Raw genomic sequence first — 21,429 nt, 5'->3', positions numbered from 1 at the left:
TAGATGCAGAGTACAGGGTGCACCAATGGTTGACCACTTTGTTACACACAACCACTCTCCGGACAGCATAAAATGGTGGGCCTTAGAAAAGATCAGTCCAAATGCAAGGGGAGGGTCGATTTCAGTGGACTTCAATTACAAGGAATGCAGATGGATTCATTCGCTCTGCTCGGTACAGACCGGGCTGAACGAGATGGAGGAGACTGCAAAACAAATGGGGCAACTGTAACCACATAGCCAACATTGACTATGTGCATTTAGAATGAACCACACTATATTGTGCACAATAATTCTCATGTCACCTAAATGTACATACAATCCTTGTATTTACTTCTGCAATTTTAATACTTCGTATGCTTTTCATTCATACGGAAACTTGTGAATATATGATGCATGAAGAAATGTACATAAATGAAAGAATGTATATGCATTAGTACCTATTATTAGCTGAGAGTGGGATAATGGGTATCCTCCACCTATTGCATGACACTAACTATGACTTTGACTCTCTCGCCATGGCTAATGAGCTCCCTCGCATTAAGCCTCCACCGAGCTAATTTCTCTCGGTTGCCCAGCAACCGCACTTTCCTATGACAGAGCGGAGCACTAAGCTCCTGTCACAATTGCGCCATGTACACATAGAGTAGCTAGCGTATCACCTAGGCGCGAACATTTTCACGTACATGTAAATTGACATAGTTGCCTAGTAACGGCACTCACGTATGACGCAATCACGCCAGAACGTGTAACCTAGCAATGAGCCCCCAACACGTATGCGCTACGTACACGCGCTGGAACAAACATATCACCGAGCGGCTCGCTACCACATTCACGGATACGATCACCGGAGACAGGACGCAAGCCTGAGTCCCGCTGCAATTTATTTGTAACTTGGAATCCAATTAAGGTGAGCGGAACGAGTAGTGAGGTTGTCCCTTTGGCCTTTGTATACGAATGACACGGTGGGGACTAATACATTCCCTGTCAACACTTTGCAGAAAATTGACTATCATTCCTAGAGGAAACAGGACGACCGCCTGCGTTCCTCCATCTGTCTTCCCTGATACCAGACGGAAGTTCCACAACACGACTGCAATCCATCATTGGGTGAGACCTCATTACCTTCGAATTAGCTTCTACCTCAGCAAATTTAGCCATTCATGGGTGAAGTTTAATCCGATTCCACCTTCTCTCTCCCCCCCCCCCTTCTCATAGAATTAATACGCCAAAGGAGATCATTGCTCCTGGATGAACATTCACTCAAACGAAGAGTTCTTTTACACGTCCCATTAACGACTGTGGGTCTGTTTAGGTGAGTTTTTACCTTAACATGCCGGATTAACTTTCCCGCCCTTTTACACACTCCTGACCATACGATTTGCTATCCCACAGGCTGTCACCCCTTCTCCTTGTCCTGATGAAGACCCGCATTGACTAGACAGTAGTGCGCTTCAAGGGTTGAAACGTCGACATACACCCCGGACCAGTAGAAAGATTCTGCATAAAGACCCATTCACTCAACCTGCAGTTCTATTCATTTATCTGTTCTCTGGCCTTCAAAAAACTTCACGATCACTTTGTATTTATCCTGCACCATCACCACATCACTGAGCACCATGTTCACTTTGTCACGAAATTTTCTACTTGTTTTTCGTGTCTTGACAGCCATTTAATTCAATCTGGGTACTTATGAATGACGTAATTTATAAAACCTTGAATGCCCTTTATGGTCTCTTTGTGTGTATTATTTGTGTTCTGATTGCTCTTTCTTGTAAATAACCCAGAGAGTGTTTCAACAGTGTAAAGAAATTATTCATACCCGACAGAACCAATTGTTATCTTTATATACTTGTGTCAGCAGCGCCGGGGTGGGCTCCCGCACCGATGTTTTTCTCTGCTGGGCACTTCGGACCAGGGTGGGCTCCTGGTTCCGAGATGATTTCCGCGACCAGGTGGGCTCCGACAGTCGCCGCGACGCGTGGATTTGGATCCCGCCTCGTCGCCAGTTGTCGCGTCGCTTGACCTGCAATGATCACCACCACGCAGTAAGTGTGAACATTCTATATTCTTATTTGGTTAGGCAGCTAGCATGCTGGGTGTCCGCTCCCCGTCCTCACTTCCTGTAGACTGCCCCTGGCCTCCCCCTGATCGGAACTGGTGTCCGGTGACCTGCCCTGGGCCTTGCCCTCTCCCAGGTCCTAATGTCCACTCATCAGGACACTACACCACCAGAGGCTTCATCTCGAGGAGGCAACAAGCAGAAATCCAATAGCCGTGTAGGGAAGATTACAGGACATAAGGGCATCACACGTCTGTTTTTATTTCTGTGAAAATAAGTTACTTTATATTTGGGCTATAAATCAGCGAGTTCTCATCTAAAAATAAAATTAAGACATGACTTTTGAGTGAAAAATCTTTCATGCCGACAGCTGAGCTGGCACTCAGGGAAACGCTATTTGCTCAGAGTGAACCAACTTGGCAAGCAGTTCTATTAAACAGAATTTGTCAAGTAGCAGTGCGGGAGGGGGGGGTTATATATACACGATGTAAAAGGGCGTCTGATTTATTAATGTCTAGGAATGCCCCAAAAATTACTCCCTCTATTTTGCATTCTATATAATACTGCTTTTAGGAGGTGCGGTTAAGTGGTGAGCTTGAGCCACTGTGAATGATAAAAGGGGCTGGACACATATTGCAAGCAAATGATTCCCTTCAACTTCGAGCAAACAAAGGGAATGCAGATTCCTTCCTGTGATTCTGATACAGTAGATGGTTCTCTATTTGAGTTAATTCATTAGTTATTAAATGCTGCGCTCTGAGTGTTACTTGACGGATGCCAGCAGTTAGTTATGCCTTTGCTTTGACTATCTCTCATTGCCACTCTGAGTGATGCGATTGTTATGTTCAGGCCTCCACATGGGGGCTGGGTAGGACTGCCTTGCTTTGTACATTTTAAAATGGCTGCTGCATCTGCCTTTGTCAGGTGTCGCGCTCCTAGCAAGCACGGACTGACCTTTCTGCCACTCTGACATTTCACAATTAGGCTACAAGTTAGGGGGCTTCTTTAAGTATCTGATGGGGTGCCATGATGCAACCGTGCCCCCTTCTCCCATTCTTGTAACCGCTTCCCATCGTATGATGCTGGTATGAAAATTTTGGCCATGGATGATGTCGTTTTCAGTCCAGACCTGGCTCCAGAGGAATGTACCGGGAATGTTGATGAATGGAGGGAAAGGCTTATTACATGTGGTAATTAATTACAGAGCATGGTCGTTCTAGAAACTCATTGTGGGCTGCAAACAATGCCAGAGTCCATGTGGGTGTTTCCCCTATTTCAAATTGGCCTATTCAAGGCAGCATTTCATTAGATTCCAATCCAAGATAGCCCAAACTGAAAACAACCTTCTCCAGTTTGTATGACATCACTGCTCCGATGAATAGACATTCCTCCAGGGTGGAGTTGTCTGACAACGTGTTGCATTCCCACAGAACTTAGGATACAAAACCAAACAGCCAGATTGTGCCTCCAGGTATAGGTCACGTCGAGCCAACCTTCCAAACGCTCCACTAGATTTCAAAGGAATGTGTTGTAATCTCCATTGTTTCACATAATGGTATAGCCCATTCCCTCCTCCCTGCTGGCCCTGTTGGTACGGCTGGGCAGTGAGAGCTCAAGTTAGAATGTTGACATACGAAGGTTCTTATTACGTTGGAGAGCGGATGACTGGAATAAACGGAGTCACACTTACCTCGTGTGTGGACTGTACTTTATTTATAACACTGGCGACTGAATTTTAATATGCTCTATAATATGCACCAAGCTCATAAAGGGTAAATGACCTGGATACCTCCAAAAACTGATTTGAGGCCATGCACCAGCCAGGAACCTGTGGTTTACTGCATCACATCTAATAAAACAAGGCTTCTTCAGAAGTCTTAACCACGGTGGATATCCTTGACAGTCCACAGGCTTAGTCTCTGCAACACCCTTAGCCCTCATCAACACTGAAATATAACTAGTGCCAACATTGGCAACACACACCATCCATACAAACACATAGCATGCATGCTACATAAATAAATAAACAACACAACTTTTGTTTGGGCAAATATTGCTGCAGGTTTATTCCATACAACGGTATGCAATATGGTGGGTTATCTTACGGGCGATCCAAGGGCAGGCAGCCATCTGGGCCGCCTGCCCACCTGATGAGCCAAGCTGCACTGGGGCGGACCCCATCTGTGCTGCCCCTTCTGGTGATCCTCTTCCCGAATCACGTGACACAATTGGTCCCTTATTACTCACGCCCCTTTCAGGGTGGAGCGTAGCAAGGCAAGCCCCCAGTTGTTCAGGTCCACAACCGCCCGAAGGACTAACGGGGCGCCGACACGGTTTTCCAGGAACCTCCCATTAGGCTCCTGGGATTTGGCTCTGGCACCCCTATTGTGCCGCGCAGAGGTACCCTTCTGTACCCATTTGCTTCCAGATAGCCCTGTAACTCCGCCACAGTCGTTAGCCTGGATCCGCTAGTGTCTGATGAAACCAAAGGCCCTTATGGCCTGTTAACTTGTGCCAAGAACTATTCACCCTCATGCGGGAAAATTCCACTGCATCACATGACTCAGCCCGTGCCAACTCTGGGCGGGATGATTTCAGACACCATGGCTCACATTGCCCCATCTATTTGCTGATCTCACCTAGCTGCCGTCCTTCTAGCACCGTGTGTGCCTGAACACCTGTGTGCCCCATCTATGGGACAGCAACCCACTTGCTAGGTGACCGCTCCCACAGCCCGCCTGCCTACTTTGACTATTATGGCGAGAAGGATTATACTTAACCTTTGCACAGTATGTGACAATGAGCAAGGGTGCCCTCCTGCCCTTGCCATGTATTCCTTATTCCTTATGGGCATTTCGCCCTCTCAGCTCCCTCTGTGGTGGAAACCCCTAGGCATACCAGCTGAGAGAATCTGTCTGATTTAAACAGTGCACACTGTCTACAATATGGTGCCTAGCATTAAGGATTTACTAAGTCCTTCTTTACCCCCATCCTAGAATACTCCCAGATAGGGGGAGCGAGGGTGGGGGGGGGGGGGGTTTCACACTGCCCACCCTCTGCAGCCCTAGCGGTGGAAAATTACCTGCTCAGTTAAATTTTCATTTTTGTTGAATACTGGAAGTGCCAAATGTTCTTTTTACATAGTAGCCTTTTGTGCTTGACACGTTGTTCCCCCATTTCTTGTGACAGCAGCACACTATGTTGGCTTACAGCATCCCCACCCAGCGAGGCTAATATAGCTAACCGGGCGGGGCATTTGAGCTTAACTGCAGGAACATGTCACCTACCCTTGGTTCTGGGGTGCCCTTACTTCGCCCTGTTGATCAGACGATTGCACAAACCCCATTGATTGCTAAACCCTGGTGAACACCTTAAGGGAGTCAAATCTGGTTTGAAACAATATATGTCTTGTGCCCACTATTGGAGACAACTCACCCTTTCGCGGAGTGACAACTACACAGGTGCCTACACAAGCCACCCAACATACACGTTGGCCCTGGCTACCTTGTGTTCTGGTGCCAGATTTGGAAAGAGCTTTGCCTTCACTTGCTGCCCCCTGGGAAACACACAATGCCCGTGCTCTGGCCGCAACACGGCGATGCCGTAGTGTAGCATCGAACCCCTGGTCAAATAAGAAGGCCAAATCCAACTACTTAAAACAACACCTTGGCCATGGGTAGAGTCTAGCTCTCCCCAAACGTCTGCTAGTGTAACCCACGATCACGCCTCCTTTACAGTTGAATTTAGTAATTCATGGCACTGACCCACAAGGGCCTAAAACTGGGCTGTGTAAAAGCAGCCCAGAGGGACCTTAAACAATCAGCTTGGTGTGGATGGGTGAAAACATTACCTGGCTGAAGTGCAATCCTTTGATAATCACTCCTGACAAGATGTGCCAATGCAGGTAGAAGAAAGAGTTATCCAGCCTGCCTTACTTCCTGTCCCAGTTATCTGAAGTGTCATAATCCCAGAATCCCAGTTTAATGTTTAGCTGCAGTACACATTCAGTGGCTCCGCTAGGAGATACCACAAACCGCATTGGTCATGAGAACCTAAAGAAGCACCCAATTTCCACCTGGGCGTACCTCTAAATGAGACTGGCTCCACACAGCTGTAAGGCCCAATGCCCGTCCCCTCTTGGCGACCTCCCGCCATGGAATATTGACATTAAGCAAGGGAGTCCTCGTGTACTTGCCATTTATTAGGTCTCGGCTAGCGATGGCTGCGCTTGCGCAGTCTCGCTCGCGAGAGATAATGACTTGGGAGAAGAGGGGCTTGAACCCGCCCCTCTTCTACCCTTTTCTCCATTGGCTGGCCTAGTAAATGCTGGCCAGCCATTGGAGAAGAGGTCCCGTCACTCCAATCATGCCCCGTCCTTTTCGGATCGGGGGGCGTGTTTTTTGCGAAAAGTCTCAGGGAGGAGACAACAGCAAAACACGCCCCCGAATCCGAAAAGGACGCTGCGTTTCTCCGAGGCAGTTCTTCTCTGCCTCGGAGAAAGGCGGTGGTGTCCCGGCGTTGCTCCCTCACCTGATCTCCTTGTTTAACACGTGAATTCACAATTTACAGTAGTTGCTTTGCTGAAATGGAATGTGCAGTCCTCTGTCTATGGCACCAACTCTGTTTGCCAGGCCCCGCACCCTGCACTGGAGTCTTGATCGCACGTAGCTCTGCGGCAGATTCAGCGTTAGCGAAGCTCGGGCTGGTTGAGCGTCTTCTCTCCATCCGAGCCAGGAACAGGTGGGAGTCGAGGCTAAAGCGAGAGCGGCACATCGAGAATAGACAGGTGAGATACGCCCTCTCTCTCCCGTAACAAACTGTACTCCATTTTGCCATCTCATTCCGCCTCCCTGTATTCTACCAGCATCTTCCACGACCGATCGCTGTACCCCAACCTACTGCTCCCTGCGCTGCACCCCGGCATCTCTCATATCACTTGCATCTCCCTGTATCACCTCCCCATACACATGCTGCTTCCAAGCGCTATATACCTACAATACAAAACATATACAACCTCGATACCACATCTCGTATCACATGCACCTTCGCATGTGGGGAACCGTGCGCCCTTCCACCAATTGTAGGGGATGGGGAGGCTAACCGCTGTACCTGCAGGTGTAAACCTATGGGCGAAGTCTCCCCGCATTGCTTCCGGCTCCTGCCGGGTGAGAACCCAAGGCATGCCTCCAATTCCCAAGCTGACTACCGCAGTGGGCCCTGCCCATGAGAGATTATCTATATATGAGGCAAAAGGACATGTGACCTTCAAACTTGTTAGAGGCGGACTTAAATGACACCAAATTATCCCCCAGGAAGCCACATTTATAGCGAAAATACACAAGTAGGTGATGAAAGCCCTAGTGGAATCGGTGGATTGTCAGTTCCCGCAAGCCACTACTAGTCTGTTTGTGGTCAGCTTGACAAAGAATGATGTGCCCACTACTTTGCACCCACGCCCGAAGCTGGCACAAAGACGTGGTGGCAAACTCCCAAGTAAGCAAAGGCTCCAGATAGTCTCAGGAGCTGGCTGCGGTGAGTGCTCACCCCCCCCCCCCCACCCCTCCCCCTTCCCCTTAGGCAGGGCTGCTGAGCCCGGCCATTGCCTTGGTTGCAGTCCGTCTGGGGGGGGGCGTAAGTCAGCTCCCGGGGCACATGGAGTAGCGGCCCCTGCCGGGGCCGTGGGCAGTGCAATCGGGATCCCCTCCACGGTTCGGTTTTCAGCGGAGTCGGGTCCGGACTCCGGCGATATTGCGCGGGTTGGGGAGGGCAAGGATCCCACCCCCCTCTCCGCTGGCACTGCCACGGGCATTGCCCGGTCATGTGGGCTTGGAGGGGGAGCTGGAGGTGCCGCGAGGCGCCCCCTCTCCTGGGACTGCAACTATCCACAGGCCTCGGAGAGGAGGGGGAGGGGTAGAGGCCCCCTCCCCAGCTTGCTAATCCCTGGGGCCTGGGGTGGCAGCGGGACTTTAGTTTGTCGCCCCCCGTGTTGCTCCTTACCCGCAGACTATGCCCAATTTACAGCCTCCTGATCTGGTCTCCCAAACGAAAAGGAGCGTAGGTCCCAGGTTTCGGGTGCACAGTGCTCCTGCCCTGCACCTCGGGATGTCCACATGTTGCACGGCTCGGGAATGGTTGGATGCGGGTTTTTCTTGGGGGAGGCCTCATGTGCTTCTCTTCAGTTGGAAGTGAAGCTTACACTGTTGGGACCGCAGGACTTTAAAATTAATTGTTCTGTTCCAATTTTCAACAAGCATTTACAATGCAATGGTCTCGGCATTGGTAAAGTTAGAGCTATTGGCATTGCTCATGACATTATTTTTGTTTATGTTTTTGTTTTTAAAACATTTAAAGAAACAGCATTGTCATGAGCAATGCCAATAGCTCTAACTTTAACAATGCCGAGACCGTTGCATTGTAAATGCTTGTCTCTCCTTTCTTACAGGAATTTTTGTTTTCTGGTTTAATCTGAGGTGTTCGCCCCCAGACATCCCAGGCTGCGTCTTGCTGGCTATGTGTGCAGCTGCTGACATTAAAGAGGGAATATCCCAGTTGTAACTTGCAATAAAACACCTCTTGCCATGGACATATCTCTAAAGGGAATGGCCCTACACAGCCATAAGACCAGGGATACACATTCGTTAAACCACTTTCATGCACCCTGAAAGGGAATGCCAAATGTACTTATAATTGTACGCAATACTTTGCCCCAGCAACTCTTGACACAATGTGCCAGTGCAGTTAGAAGACAAGGGATGTCCGTCCTACCTTACTATCACTTTTACAGTTCGGTGTGTATAGTGCTTGTTGGACCATAACCTCATTGTGTCTTTGTGAAAAACCGGTGTGTTACCCACACACTGCTACTTATGTACCCCTAACGGCCCTTACATAGATTGGAGGAATGCTGAAAGCTCCCTGAGGACTTTAGACTTACTGCTCCAACCCAGTTTGCCCTCAACTTTGGGTCAACCTCAGTAGTAACCATGCCCTTCATATTACGTCTACCCCAGCGTTGACTATCAACCTAATCGGGACACATGTCACAGAAGATGCCCCTTCCAATCTCAGGTTCTACCCCTAGCAGAATAACCCAGGGGCCAGACCCGTCTGCGGGAACCAGGGGGGAACAATATGTGCAAATTCCTGAACTTCTTGCACCGCAGCACGCTTGTTCGATGACACTTGCCGCAAACTGCCTGCTGCCCTGGCTAGAGAACGTGTGAATATGGCTTAACTAAAGCGACTTGTAACCTGCCCTTTGTTTACAGGGGGCACATTTTACCCGCCTCGACGATGACCAGCCATAGCGCAGGGAAGTGCTGAATCTGCGGTGCCCAGACAATGTGTAATAGGACACTGAACCCTCTGGCTCCCCACATTGCGTGCCCGACCCTCCGCGCTCTGGGGACTTCAATGTCAGCACTTACTCCACCACGCACGTGAGAAATTACACTAGTTAGCACCGTGCAAACTTGCAATCTTGCAAAACAAGTATGTAGCATGTAACGAGTAATGCATATTGTGCTCCCCAACAAAGTGCAATAATAATACAATTGACTCCGTGTACTATGCAATCCTGTAGAACAGTACCTACATATAAACCGCTACAACACGTTGTGCACGATGACAATGTTCAAACTTAATACAATTGACACCGTGCCTATTTGCAAACGTGTAAATAAGTCAAATTGGAGAACATGGGAAATGCATGCTGAAAGTATTGCATGAACATTCAGCTCATTGAGATACCTTGAAGACAATGGCAGAATTTGAACCCTTGTCTTGTGGGAGCGTGTGCCACCAGAGGCACAAGAATTACCATTGAGCTTGCGTGAAACAGTGCGCAAACACGGTCCCAAAATCATCAGCCTATGAGACCTGCAAGAACAATCATTATCCCCTTTGTACGTTAACACACCAACTGACTTGATTTGAATACCAGTTGGGATGTGTGTATAACATTAATAACTACTTGACTTTAAGCCATTCCGAATGAGGTTGGCTTCATGCTTAATGGAGACTTGTCTTCCCTGTAGAACAACTCGTGATGCTCCTTTGTTGGCAATAATAGCTTGGGAACAGTGTAGCAATGCCCTCAAGTTGTCTGAATGCGTAAATAGCTGACCCGCTGGTGGGCTCTGTGCTTTCTGTGAAAACATTTAAACAGATTCAACATAAACCTTGAGCCTCAAGCACTGCAAAAGCATCGAGACAGCCGTAGAAAGTATTGTCTAGCTGGTAATGTGTAACTACATCATTGTCTAATACCGACCCGCAACGTGATCGAACCTGCAACATTATTGTGTGCTTACCGTGAAACAGATTCAGTGGCATAGCAAGAAACACATTGTCAATACACTTGAGCTCGACCGCACCCACCCCCCAGGACTACACACCTGGCCTGGGAGGTTGAGAGTCAGCAGCCCTGGCCATGAACCATTGCCCATCTACAATATTACCTTATAGAGGCCCGCTCGCGGACCAGGGCCTGGGCACTCAATTTAGGAGTAGCAGAACGAGGGAGAGTCGGCTTAGCCCGGACTTGAACCCAGTGACCTCCAGATTATGCGCATATCGTTGCCTGCAATCCGTACCGCAGGCCCCGACTGGCGCTAACGGCATCGCCACCCCTGCTCCTGATTTCCAGCTCCATGGTCACCAGCCCTGGCCATGCACCCTTGCCCCTCTACAAATCTACCTTCTAATTGCCTCAGGGCGATACCTGGGTTGTGAGAGGGAGAGTGGGGGGGAGATTGAGTGAGCAAGCGAGAAAACTCAAAGTGAACCTGCCCTACCAGCCGTATTTGGTATCCCAACTAAAATCTCACAAGCGCTTGCATTACCAAGGCCCCTCCTCACTTCAAGCACCAAATGGCGCTAACAATGACAATTTGAACTAAAAGCTCCTGGTGCACAGTGGTACTCTAATAAAGTGAGTACACATGTTCGCCGTGGCTCACTGCAGTGGTTTAATTCACAGGCTCAACCTTGGACCCAGGCTTTGTAAATTCGGACTCAAAGCCCAGAACAGGGGGCTCGGGGACGCTGAGTGCACGCAATCCAAACTGTGCCCTAATTGCCATCTGTGATGACAGAGCCATGATTACAAAAGCTGCTTCAGGGGCGGAGAGTGGCGGGCAGAGCATCTCAAGTGGATGAGGGTGGGCTGCGCCTGTCTGTGTGGCAAACCCGGGGCACAACAAACCGATCCCATTACTGGCGCAGCGCCTGCCACAGAAGCCTTGGTGCTTTCCTGGCATCGGAAGGATGAAGGCGAAGTTAATCGAGTGGGGGTTTGTGCCGCTCACCTGTGAACTACATGCAACTCTCCCTAACATAGCTCAACTTTCTTCATCTCCCTCACACACTGACCCCAGTGCAGAGAGGGCAAGAGAAACGGAACCTCAGCTTCGCCATATGTTGCATTTTAGTACAAAACCCACTTATCTTTGTTTAACCAAAATAAAGTATGTTTTGCTCAATGGATTGAAATGCAAAGCAGGAAAAGTCACTTTTATCAGCAGCACCACGCCTCTTAATATTATAATGGATGGTAGTAGGAGTGGAAATGTCTCCGGTGTGTAACTATATAGTGTTATTATTGGTCGGTACAAGTCCATTCAATGTATAGTGCTTTGAAGACCAACCGTGCTTGCAGTCAAACTTGTAACCCCAGACCGACAGATTGCCACTGCAAGAACATTAACCCGCTGAACTATCTAGCTGGAAAATCCCAAAGTACGCTTTATGCAGATCTATCCAGGGTACGTTAAGCGACTGACCCATCTTGCTGTGATTTGGATGGGTAAAGCCGATCTCATGCACACTTATCTGAAGCAGGTGCATTAACCTGCTGAGCAATCCTACAGGGATGGGTACAGGTGACATGTACGAGTCGCTGCACACTGACCACTACAGCTCTCAGCCTAGCTGCCTGAAACCTGGTGCAAGTTATAGACATATCTACGCAGCAGGCGCTCAACCGAGTGAACGTCCAGCATGTGGAATCTGACCCCACACACAGTCTGAAAACTCAGAAACAAGTTGAATCATCTGACCTTTGGAGATTATGCATCCAGTATCACTATTAAAAGGTCTAAATTCTAGGCCCGTCCCGAGCGAGCCCAGGATTCCAGCACAGGTAGGCTGCCTCCATCCTGTCCCCAAGCCCTCCCAGCTCTCAGTGTCTGGCACCGGAAGATAAGTGATTTGCTCAGAATCACCGGGGTTGAACGAACGCAGGGCTCAAAGGTCAGGCACGATCATGGGTGCCTGCCTCCCCTCTCAGCTCTGACCTTCGCTAACGGTGGCTCCTATATCCCGCCAGGTACGCCGCCTCGCCAGGGGAATTGCCTATGTATACGTGGTCTGTCGATTTCTGGTACCACCAGGAACTGGAAAATTTGGAGGGCCAACCACCCAAGTGTTCGGTTCAGAGAGAACGTTTAAATGGGACAGTTCCTGGGTGAGGCTGTGATCAACCTGTAACCCAGGAAGAACTGCTGGTGACGAACGCTCTATGTATTGAGCTCTGGAGATCATAAATGCCCTTATGTGAGGGTCGAACTCAGGACCTGTAGTGTGAAACTGGCGCTCTGCCTACTATTAACAGGCTAACGACACATGGTGCCCCAAACCCAGCGCCCATCAACCAGCTCAGTGCCGCGGTGCCGCGCATCGACACATGACCCGCAAGCGGGTAACGTGCGGTGCCACCACAGCGGGCTGACCCTATCTGCTGGAGCCAAGCCTGCAGCGCACGCCAATAGGCCGCGTCACCCCCTGCTGCCCAGGAACCGCCGCCAGGCGCTGTAGGCAGCCCCCCACCCAGGCAGGTACAGCACGGTCCGTGACCAGGCCTGCGGCTCGCCCCGGGCCAGACCAGGAAATCGTTGTGCCCTGCAGCACCGCCCGGCACCCCACATGTGGGCACGCGCCCGGACCCAGCCGACCACTGCAATTGTGGCTGGTGGAAGGAAATTATACATTAGCCCATATGGAGTCGATCCGTGACCTGCAGGCCACCTCAAGGGTGTACTGACATCTCTAGACGAACTCGCTCAAGGGAGAACTAATCCATTCGATACTATGTGCTTTACTTGTACCTCATTGCTTGGGGAGGCGTTGGACGGCGATGCCACTCACCGCCCGCTCGAGCTGCACGCTGGTGCCTGGGCTATGTCCAGCTTGTGTGACTCGCTGCCAGCCGCCCCCCCCCCCCCCCCCCCCGGTACCATGTTCCCATATGGAGGGGGTGGAGTGCTGGTCCCACAGCAGAGCTAGTGCCGAGTGGGGCTACCCCTCCCCACAAAACCCTCAGAGGGATCCCACTCGCCTCCTTGAGCCAGGCCTGCCTCGACGGATGAGAGCCCCGCATGGACTCACTAGCGGTCGGGCCCGGTACTCCCCTAGCTGCCCCAATGTAACCTGACCCTGCTGCCAGGGCCCACCTGGCGTGGGAGCAGAGGGAGGGGGGGAGGCCTTGCTGGAGAAGTAAGGTGAGATGAGCTAACGCTCCTCTGCCTGTGGCTCGCCATGCAGGCCTACGCGGATGCTGTTCAGGATGTGGACCCCCATACTGCCCTGCGCCCTATCCCACTCCCTCGCTGCAACCCCCACAGGTACCGAATAAGCGGAGCTCCCGCGGGGGCTGGACCGGTAACTTGTAACTGGGACGGGGTCCCACATGGGCAATGGCACGCGTGGTGGGACCCCAAAAATGGAGGGTATGATGACTAACCTCGCAATCCTTCCTCGATCAACTTCAGCACGAGTCCCCAGCACGGCCCACACAACGGCGTGTCCAGCGCAAAAGAGGACACCCGAATGGCGGGGGAAGGCCTCTATACCTTCCCCCAATCCTCGGTGCGCCGCAAGTGACGTGCCTAGCGCGCCACAGGTTAGGATGGTGGGACTCCTCCCTGAGTCCCCGCAATAGAGATGGGGGTAGGTTGGTGCCCAGATGGCACTAGAGGGCTGCCCTCTTGAGTGGCCCCCTGTGTGGGCCACTGGCAGCCGCATACTTTCAACTTATGAAGATCCTGCACACCAATTTTTTACGAGTAGTGTTCAACAAGAACCAACTGCAGCAAGTGAAGTCATCGAACAATGCCATTCCTAGGACTTTCCTTACATCTGGCTGAACTCTAACCACCTTAACCAAGTTTATTTGTTTCTTCCTTTGATTCTTCAATCCAAGGCATCTAACGTGTGTAGATTAGGGTCTGTGACCCTATTAGACTTGCATTAAATAAAAGAAACATCTTCCTCTGAGATAATGTGCCTTACCTACTCGGCAATGTGTCAGAACTGCCTGTTAATGAGGACCACTTCCAACCGTACTTACGCAGACCTTTCATGAGTCTTCTTTTAAGTTCCTCCAAGTTAATAAGATCATGTTGTAGGAGAGTAGGATCTGCACTTGTGTTGCCCCCACTTGTTTTCTGATGTATACACTGGTTTCTGGCTATAGTCTGGCTGGGTCCCTGCTAATCAGGGCCCCAGTCTAACTGATCTCTCTAAACAACTTGGTGTGCATATTAGATGCAATAGTGATTGGATACTGTGGTACCTTATGAGCCCCTAGTATATGGTACCTTAGGTACCTAGGGCATTGGTACTTCACAGGCCTACCAGGGGCTGCAGCATGTATTATGCCACCCCTGGGAAGCATTCACAATCTGACACCACAGGCCTGCTACTGCAGCCTGTGTGAGGTATTGTTAGCACTCCTCACTGAGGTATAGGTTCCTATATCTCACCATACACACACATATAAACCTATCAGTCACCCCTATGGTAGGCTCTATCAATCCCAAGGGCAGGGTGCTTGGTTTACTATGTGAGGGGGTGCTTCTGCCTGAGCAGGACCCCTCTGCAGCTGGCAGAGTCTATTCTCTACTGCTGTTTGTGGATGCGGTTAAACCATATACTCTTAAGTGCATTATAACCTCGCGGTAAATGCTAACTTTGGAATGACTGCATCAAAACATGTTGTGTTTGGTGTCAAACAACTTGGAATCCTACCCCCACACCAGTAACTGGTGTGGGAGTAGGATCCCACCCTTCTAGAGGGGACGACATGTACCCACTGTACTACACGGTAGAAATCATCTAGAGCCCTGGCATCACAAAATGGATGCCACCAGCACAGACACCGGGCTGCCCTCCTGCTGCTGACCGAAACTCGCAGTGGAGGGAGCCCAACAAAGGGTTTCCTGTCACAGGGAGGTGTCACCACCTCCCAGACAGGATTTAGTGTATTGGAGCTGGGTGGGTGCACTCTTAGAGTGCTTTGAAGTCCTGCACTGGGGGAGCAGTAGGCTCCTCTGTGCATATGTCAGCTCAAACCGGTTCAGGGGCTACCTGCCCCTGCTCTGGCGCGAAACTGGACAAAGGGAAGTGGGTGTAACCACCCACTACCCTGACCCTCCTAGAGGAGTGGTCATAGAGCTAGTCCCTCCCATCTTTTTACTATAAGATACCAAAGCTTGCCAATGCAACTTAGATTACACCTGGACGACGCTCTACTAAGAAGAATCCTGGCCCTTCGACGTTCCACTATCTCTGGAAGACTGAAGAATCTCCCTTGGAGTCAAGGAGTGACTCCCCTGCTTGGCAGGCACCAAAACTCTCTACAACGGTTACAAACTTTACCGCTCCCGCCGGAGCCCGAAGTCCCTGCATCCCCTGAAGTGGATTTCCTGACCTCTCGACGGCCATTTTGAGTCCCCACAAGTGACGAGGAACAGCAATACCAGGGAACGTAGCACTGATTTCGAGTGCAAGCCCTAATCTATGTCCAACGAAGTTGTGCTTTAGACCACTTGTTGTCCAAGTCCCTAGCAGGTCTAGCACCGAAATTCAGTGGCCTACCTCGTCCCGAGTGACCGTGGGCTGTTGTTAAACTTTTCCTGCAAAGGCGTCTTTGCGGTTGCTTGCCCGTTGGCTAGTAACTCACCTGAAGACTTCCACATCAACTTCAAGGGCTCGGCTGGTTGCTCTGGGCCTGCCCTCACTTACCCTTGCTGGGTAAGTCCATCAGACCTTGCTGGTCTGCACCATTGCCAATCTTCACTCCACACGAGACTTGTGGCTGCCAAGGCTTGTTGGCTCCAATCCGGGTACCGACACCGTCAACAGCTGCAGATGTTGTGGGAACTCCCGAATCCAGCTGCTGGTCATTGTCGAACCTTCCTGGACCTCGTGAACGAAGAGACAAAATACCATCATCGACCTGAAGAGACGTGACAGCTGTGGTCATCCATCTTGCTGGCCACCGGTCACTGGCAAGTGACTCTGAACTCTGTCTCCTCAATGTCTAGGTCTTCTGCAACTCCAATCCATCTTCGGATTCGAACGGACACCTCTCCAGTCGTCACAAGCAGCAAGTCTCCAGTGATCTCCATTGGAAACAGCATCGCGACCCGACACCAAAGGACACCTATGCACCCGGCTTCCCTGGGTGAGGTAACTCGTGCACTCCGGTGCCCAAGTGTGTGTTGGCTCTCGAAATACTTACCCTGTAAGTTGCTTGCCTGTTGACTTTTGCGAAGTGCCCTAAAACTGTAATTTACAAACCGCAACATTTGTCCTTGAAACGTATTGAAAACCCGCGTGTGTGTTTAGACACTGCACGCGTCTCCTGTGGGCTGGCTACTTACCTGCTAACACTGCAGAAGTGAAGCCCCAGCGATTCCTAAGGCCCTAGGCCTCTTCATTTTGCAAGTCGAGTTTGTTACACCATTTTTTTAGTATATGGTCTGGTACGCCCCTAGGGCTACAGCCATATTTGTGCTTAATTTATTGAGAACTGTTGATCTTTTGAATGTTTACCTGGCTCTAATCTCATAAAGAGATTAGTAGAGTAAATTTAGAAATAAATACATATATATTTGATATATATACCTGTGTGGTGTCTTTTCATTTGGTAATTCAAGAGATTATAAGGTAAAACAAGCTGCTTTACATTCCTCAGAGACTTAGCATGAAGGCCTGATCTCCACAGCTACCACTAGGATAGCTTTCTTTAAAGGTTGTCTTAAACCTATCTACCACAAGAGTCGAATTGGACTGGTGCAAGGTGGCCACTATAACTAGTGACCAGCATATGCCAGGCCAACTTCTCACACATGTCATCTAGGCAGCCAAGCACTTAAAGGAGATCCATGTCTCTGTCTCTCTCTGCTCCATAAGCCTCTGGAGGTTGGCACTGGCTTTATGATGCCTCTGGGGGACTATTCTGAATTCATAAAACCCTGACCGAGTAGTAGGGTAACTGAACAAAGTCTACTCACTTTCTGCTTCACCCATGAAGATCTGCTAGCACCCATTCCCAGGAAGCAGCATGGACAACCAGTGGGCTGTCAATGGCATAATCTACTTACTGCTTTCAATTACTGGTCTGGAAGAGCTTGGTTCTGATGTGTCTGGATTTAGATGTGCATACACACTTCTTATCTTTAACAAGACACTTCTTTTGGTGAGTTGTGGGGACGTCAGGATTCAGGATGATCCCATAGGCTTTTATCTCTTCCTGATGTCTTCTCACATCTTCAGTGTTTGCAAGACGCCTTGAACTTGTAATTTTGGAGTCATCACCCTTCAGGTGAATTTGATATTCTACCCACTTGGCCTCATAGAGAGCTTGGAGCACTCACAGATATTTCATGTGCATGTTAGTTTTGTTCCAATAACCCTTTCAACAAAATATCAGGTTTATATTTCTGTTTTGGCAAAATCAGACTTTATAACTGTCATAATACGTACCCCAAGAGAAGCCCATTAAAAAAAAAAACAGACATTGGCACACCTATTCCACCCAGCTTGAGCCACTCTTCTGCTGATCTCTTTGCTTTCTCTCATCTAGGAACTTAGGGGCCATATTATCAAGAAGGGCGTTAAAATTATCGCTTCTTTAGCGGTAGGAAACTGCAGCTAAAGCGGCGATAATGGGCTTCTTAATATGCCTTTGTGAATTCCCATAGAAGCCCATGTTCACACCAGAACATGGGCTTCTATGCGAATTCACAAGGGCATATTATCAAGCCCATTATCGTCGCTTTAGCGGCAGTTTCCTGCCGCTAAAGCGGCGATAATTTTAACGCCATTCTTGATAATATGGCCCTTAGTGATTCTTGCAAGTTCAAACATGTCACAAAAACTATTGTCTTCGAAAGTTTTAAGGGGCATATTATCAAGAAACGGCGTTACAATTATCGCCGCTTTAGCGGCAGAAAACTGCCGCTAAAAGCGGCGATAATGGGCTTGATAATATGCCCTTGAGAATTCCCATAGAAGCCCATGTTCTGGTGCCAACATGGGCTTCTATTGGAATTCTCTGCGGCATATTATCAAGCCCATTATCGCCGCTTTCTGACGCTAAAGCGGCGATAATTTTAACGCCGTGCTTGATAATATGCCCCATAATTACTAGTCAAGGATGATGGAATTAGATGAACATCTATTGTATTCAATAGTATACATACCAAATTTGAATATGGACTAACTGGAAGATTCTAAAGGAAAATTGAGGAGATATTTTAATCTATGAAATTCAGAATCAGAAGAAATGGATTTGTAACAGCATAAAAATCAGCATGTCTTTTTTTTTAGTCACTACAGCGAGACCAAGGCCTGAACTCAGCCCCATCTGTACACCTCATCTATCCCTTTGTTTGCATTGCCTGGGCTCCTTTTGACTGAGGGTAACTCTAGTGCTGCCGCGGTGCTGAGAGGGACTGCGCTGAAGAGTTATTTGGTCTGGCATCACAGAGGTAGGTGTGCACTGTACCAGAGGAGCCTGTGACAACAGTGGATAACCCCCCTTGCTCCTAACATCCAATGCCCAGCAGATTCAAGAGCCCTTACGCAGCTGCAGGGATAGGTGGACAGCTTGTAGATCATTCCACATAGTAGCGGCCATGTTCTAGGTTGCCATGATTGAAGGACTGAAGCAGTGCGGGTCCAACTCTGCAGCACCTTCTGGCACACATTTGGTAGTTCTTATTTTATTTGGTTTTATTCCCTTCTCTCTGAGATTTCCTCACACGTTAACTTCCATTAAGACCTCCTGTATCTGGTCCCTTCCCATTCCCCCCCCATCACCCTATGAAGTCTGCTCTCACATCTAGAAAGAGGCCTTTGATCTAAAACAATAGTAGACAGTAGTAGCCATTTCTTGTCTTAGACAACTCGTAATGGATGAGCAGAAACGTTGCCTTTCTTACTCTCCAAAGAGCTATGGCCTTGGTCATTGTGGGCACATTTTCTGGACACATCAGACTACCCCATATTACTTTAAGGCTGGTCGCAATTTCCCAGGCTAGCCTTACTAATATTTTTATTGGGACTTTGTCCCATCCTGATAACTCTTACAATTGCAACTATATAGCCTGCAGTCTGCCTCTATCGGCTATAGAAGATAGAAGTATGCTGAGCCCTGCCAGACAGGAAAAATCAAGCTACCCTTAATGTTTTAAGGCTGGTCTCTATGTCTCGGGCTAGCCTTGCTGATTTCTGAACACTTGACCCTATTCTGCTGAATCTGTCCATTATGAAAATACGACTGCCTTTATCAGCATTGTAAAATAAAAGTATGCCGAGCCCTGCCAGACTGAAACAAGCATTTGCAATGCAACAGGTCTCGCATTTACATGAGTTTAAGCTATTGGCATTGTACATGACAATGTGTTTTATTTATGTTTCAAAAACCAAAAGATAAATAAAAAGCATTGTCATTAACAATGCCAATAGCTGAAACTTGCGTAAATGCGAGACCTGTTGCATTGCAAATGCTTGTTTTACTCTGGCACTTTGTATTGTTAAATCCACATGGTACCTATGCACATACCTACCTCTCTCATGGCAGACACAGATCATAGGCAGTGTGAACCAGACGTCCCAGCTATTCTGATATTGTAACACACTCAAAAGATTCATGGTTAATTCATGTGCAGTGTACACTTAGATGTTTCCGCCATTAAAGTGCCAGAATCATGAATATATTTCTGTCTGCCATCCTGTGGGATTGTGAAAGGGAAATTGCTTTGAGCAAGTCAAGACATTCCTTTAGCAAAGATGATGATTCTCTATGTAGATCTCTGACAAGGATCTATCTTGGAGTGGGAAGCACCTTGTGCTACAGTTGCACCTGTTAATCTAGTCAACCACTATTAAAAGTGGCATGTGTGGATTTCAACCTTGCATCGACTAGGGAAATGGGGTACATATCAATGTCACTCTTTGTGGCAGTGACTATTGTAATAATGACCACATGTATTGTTATGTACCTGAAGAAGTACATATATGCACTCCGGAGTCTTCTTACTCTTTTACCATTCCTTCTCGGGGACATGCAAGAAGGTAGAGGGAATGACAAGAAAAGAGGTGAAGATGGACATGAGTTTCAGCCTTGTGGTGAGAACTGGAGGGCACCACGACCACTGAGGAGGTGGGGATGAGAACTCAAGGGAGGGTGTGCCTGCCCAAAGAGTGACAAGGTATCAATCAAAGTTACTCTCAGCAAAGACACAAGAGGGGGCAGGAGTTTATTTGGACACCACATACCAGGAGTCTGGAGTTGGGGCTTCTCCAGGCAAGAAAGAACAAGCAACCAAGGATTTCCAGGAATGGAGGCACAAAAAAGGCGATGAATGGTGTGGTTGAAAATAGTTTAACCACTGGCAATCGCTTTGGGTAGCATTCCAACTAACAATTGTTTTGCCCACTGTACTACCTCAAATTAGACCCAGGAAAATGAAAATCAGCATTGGTCTTCCTTCAATAGGAACAGTCAAGCCAAGCCGAAACAGCTAAACCAGGTCCTCTCTGAACCAAACACAAGCAACCCAAGACTGATTTGAGCCCAGTTGGGCATTTTCAGTCAGGTGCAGTTTGGTTTTAGTGGCACAGTGCGCGCAGGATCCATCTCTGGGCTTATCCTTCGCCTCTTAGTGCATTGCATCAAAAACACAAAAGGTAATGGGAAGAATGTTTAAAAATTGTCTTACCACTGGCAATCGCTTGGGGTAACATTACAACCCATAGTTCTTCTGATGACTATACCACTGCCACCACAGATGAGACCCAGTCAAATGCAAAACAGCCTTGGTCCTGCAGCAACAGGAACAGCCCAGCCCGAACTGACAAGTCAGGTCCTCTCTGAACAAGAACGAAAGCAAACTAAGACTGGTTTCGGCCAAGTTAGGCAGTTCAGTTGGAAAACCACAATGAGTGATTCGAAGAGCACCCTGAGAGCGTGGCAGTGCCTAAACTCTTTGCAAGCATTCCTCCCATTACATTTTTCTGTGTTGACCGTACATCATTAGGGCCTGAAACTGCTCCTTCCACCAGTGACGAGACCCCACTAC

At 48.9% G+C, this 21,429-nt stretch overlaps 1 long non-coding RNA gene across 3 annotated transcripts in view; it reads left to right on the top strand.

Annotated features, from left to right (window-relative positions):
- Positions 1 to 21,429, top strand: part of LOC146866412 (uncharacterized) — a 247,663-nt gene that overhangs the window by 104,172 nt on the left and 122,062 nt on the right. For 2 of the 3 annotated variants that reach the window (XR_014976801.1, XR_014976800.1), the window contains exon 2: positions 1,862 to 2,045. The exons of the other annotated variant lie outside the window; for it this stretch is intronic. This is a non-coding gene — a long non-coding RNA (uncharacterized LOC146866412). The remainder of the gene's footprint in view (positions 1 to 1,861; positions 2,046 to 21,429) is intronic. 3 annotated transcript variants of the gene reach the window in all.

This window comes from Triturus cristatus, chromosome 2_1, assembly GCF_964204655.1.
Source record: "Triturus cristatus chromosome 2_1, aTriCri1.1, whole genome shotgun sequence".
NCBI classification, from domain to species: Eukaryota; Metazoa; Chordata; class Amphibia; order Caudata; family Salamandridae; genus Triturus; species Triturus cristatus.
The sequence above is the reverse complement of the archived record's forward strand: the minus strand, read 5'-3'. Positions and strand labels throughout refer to the sequence as shown.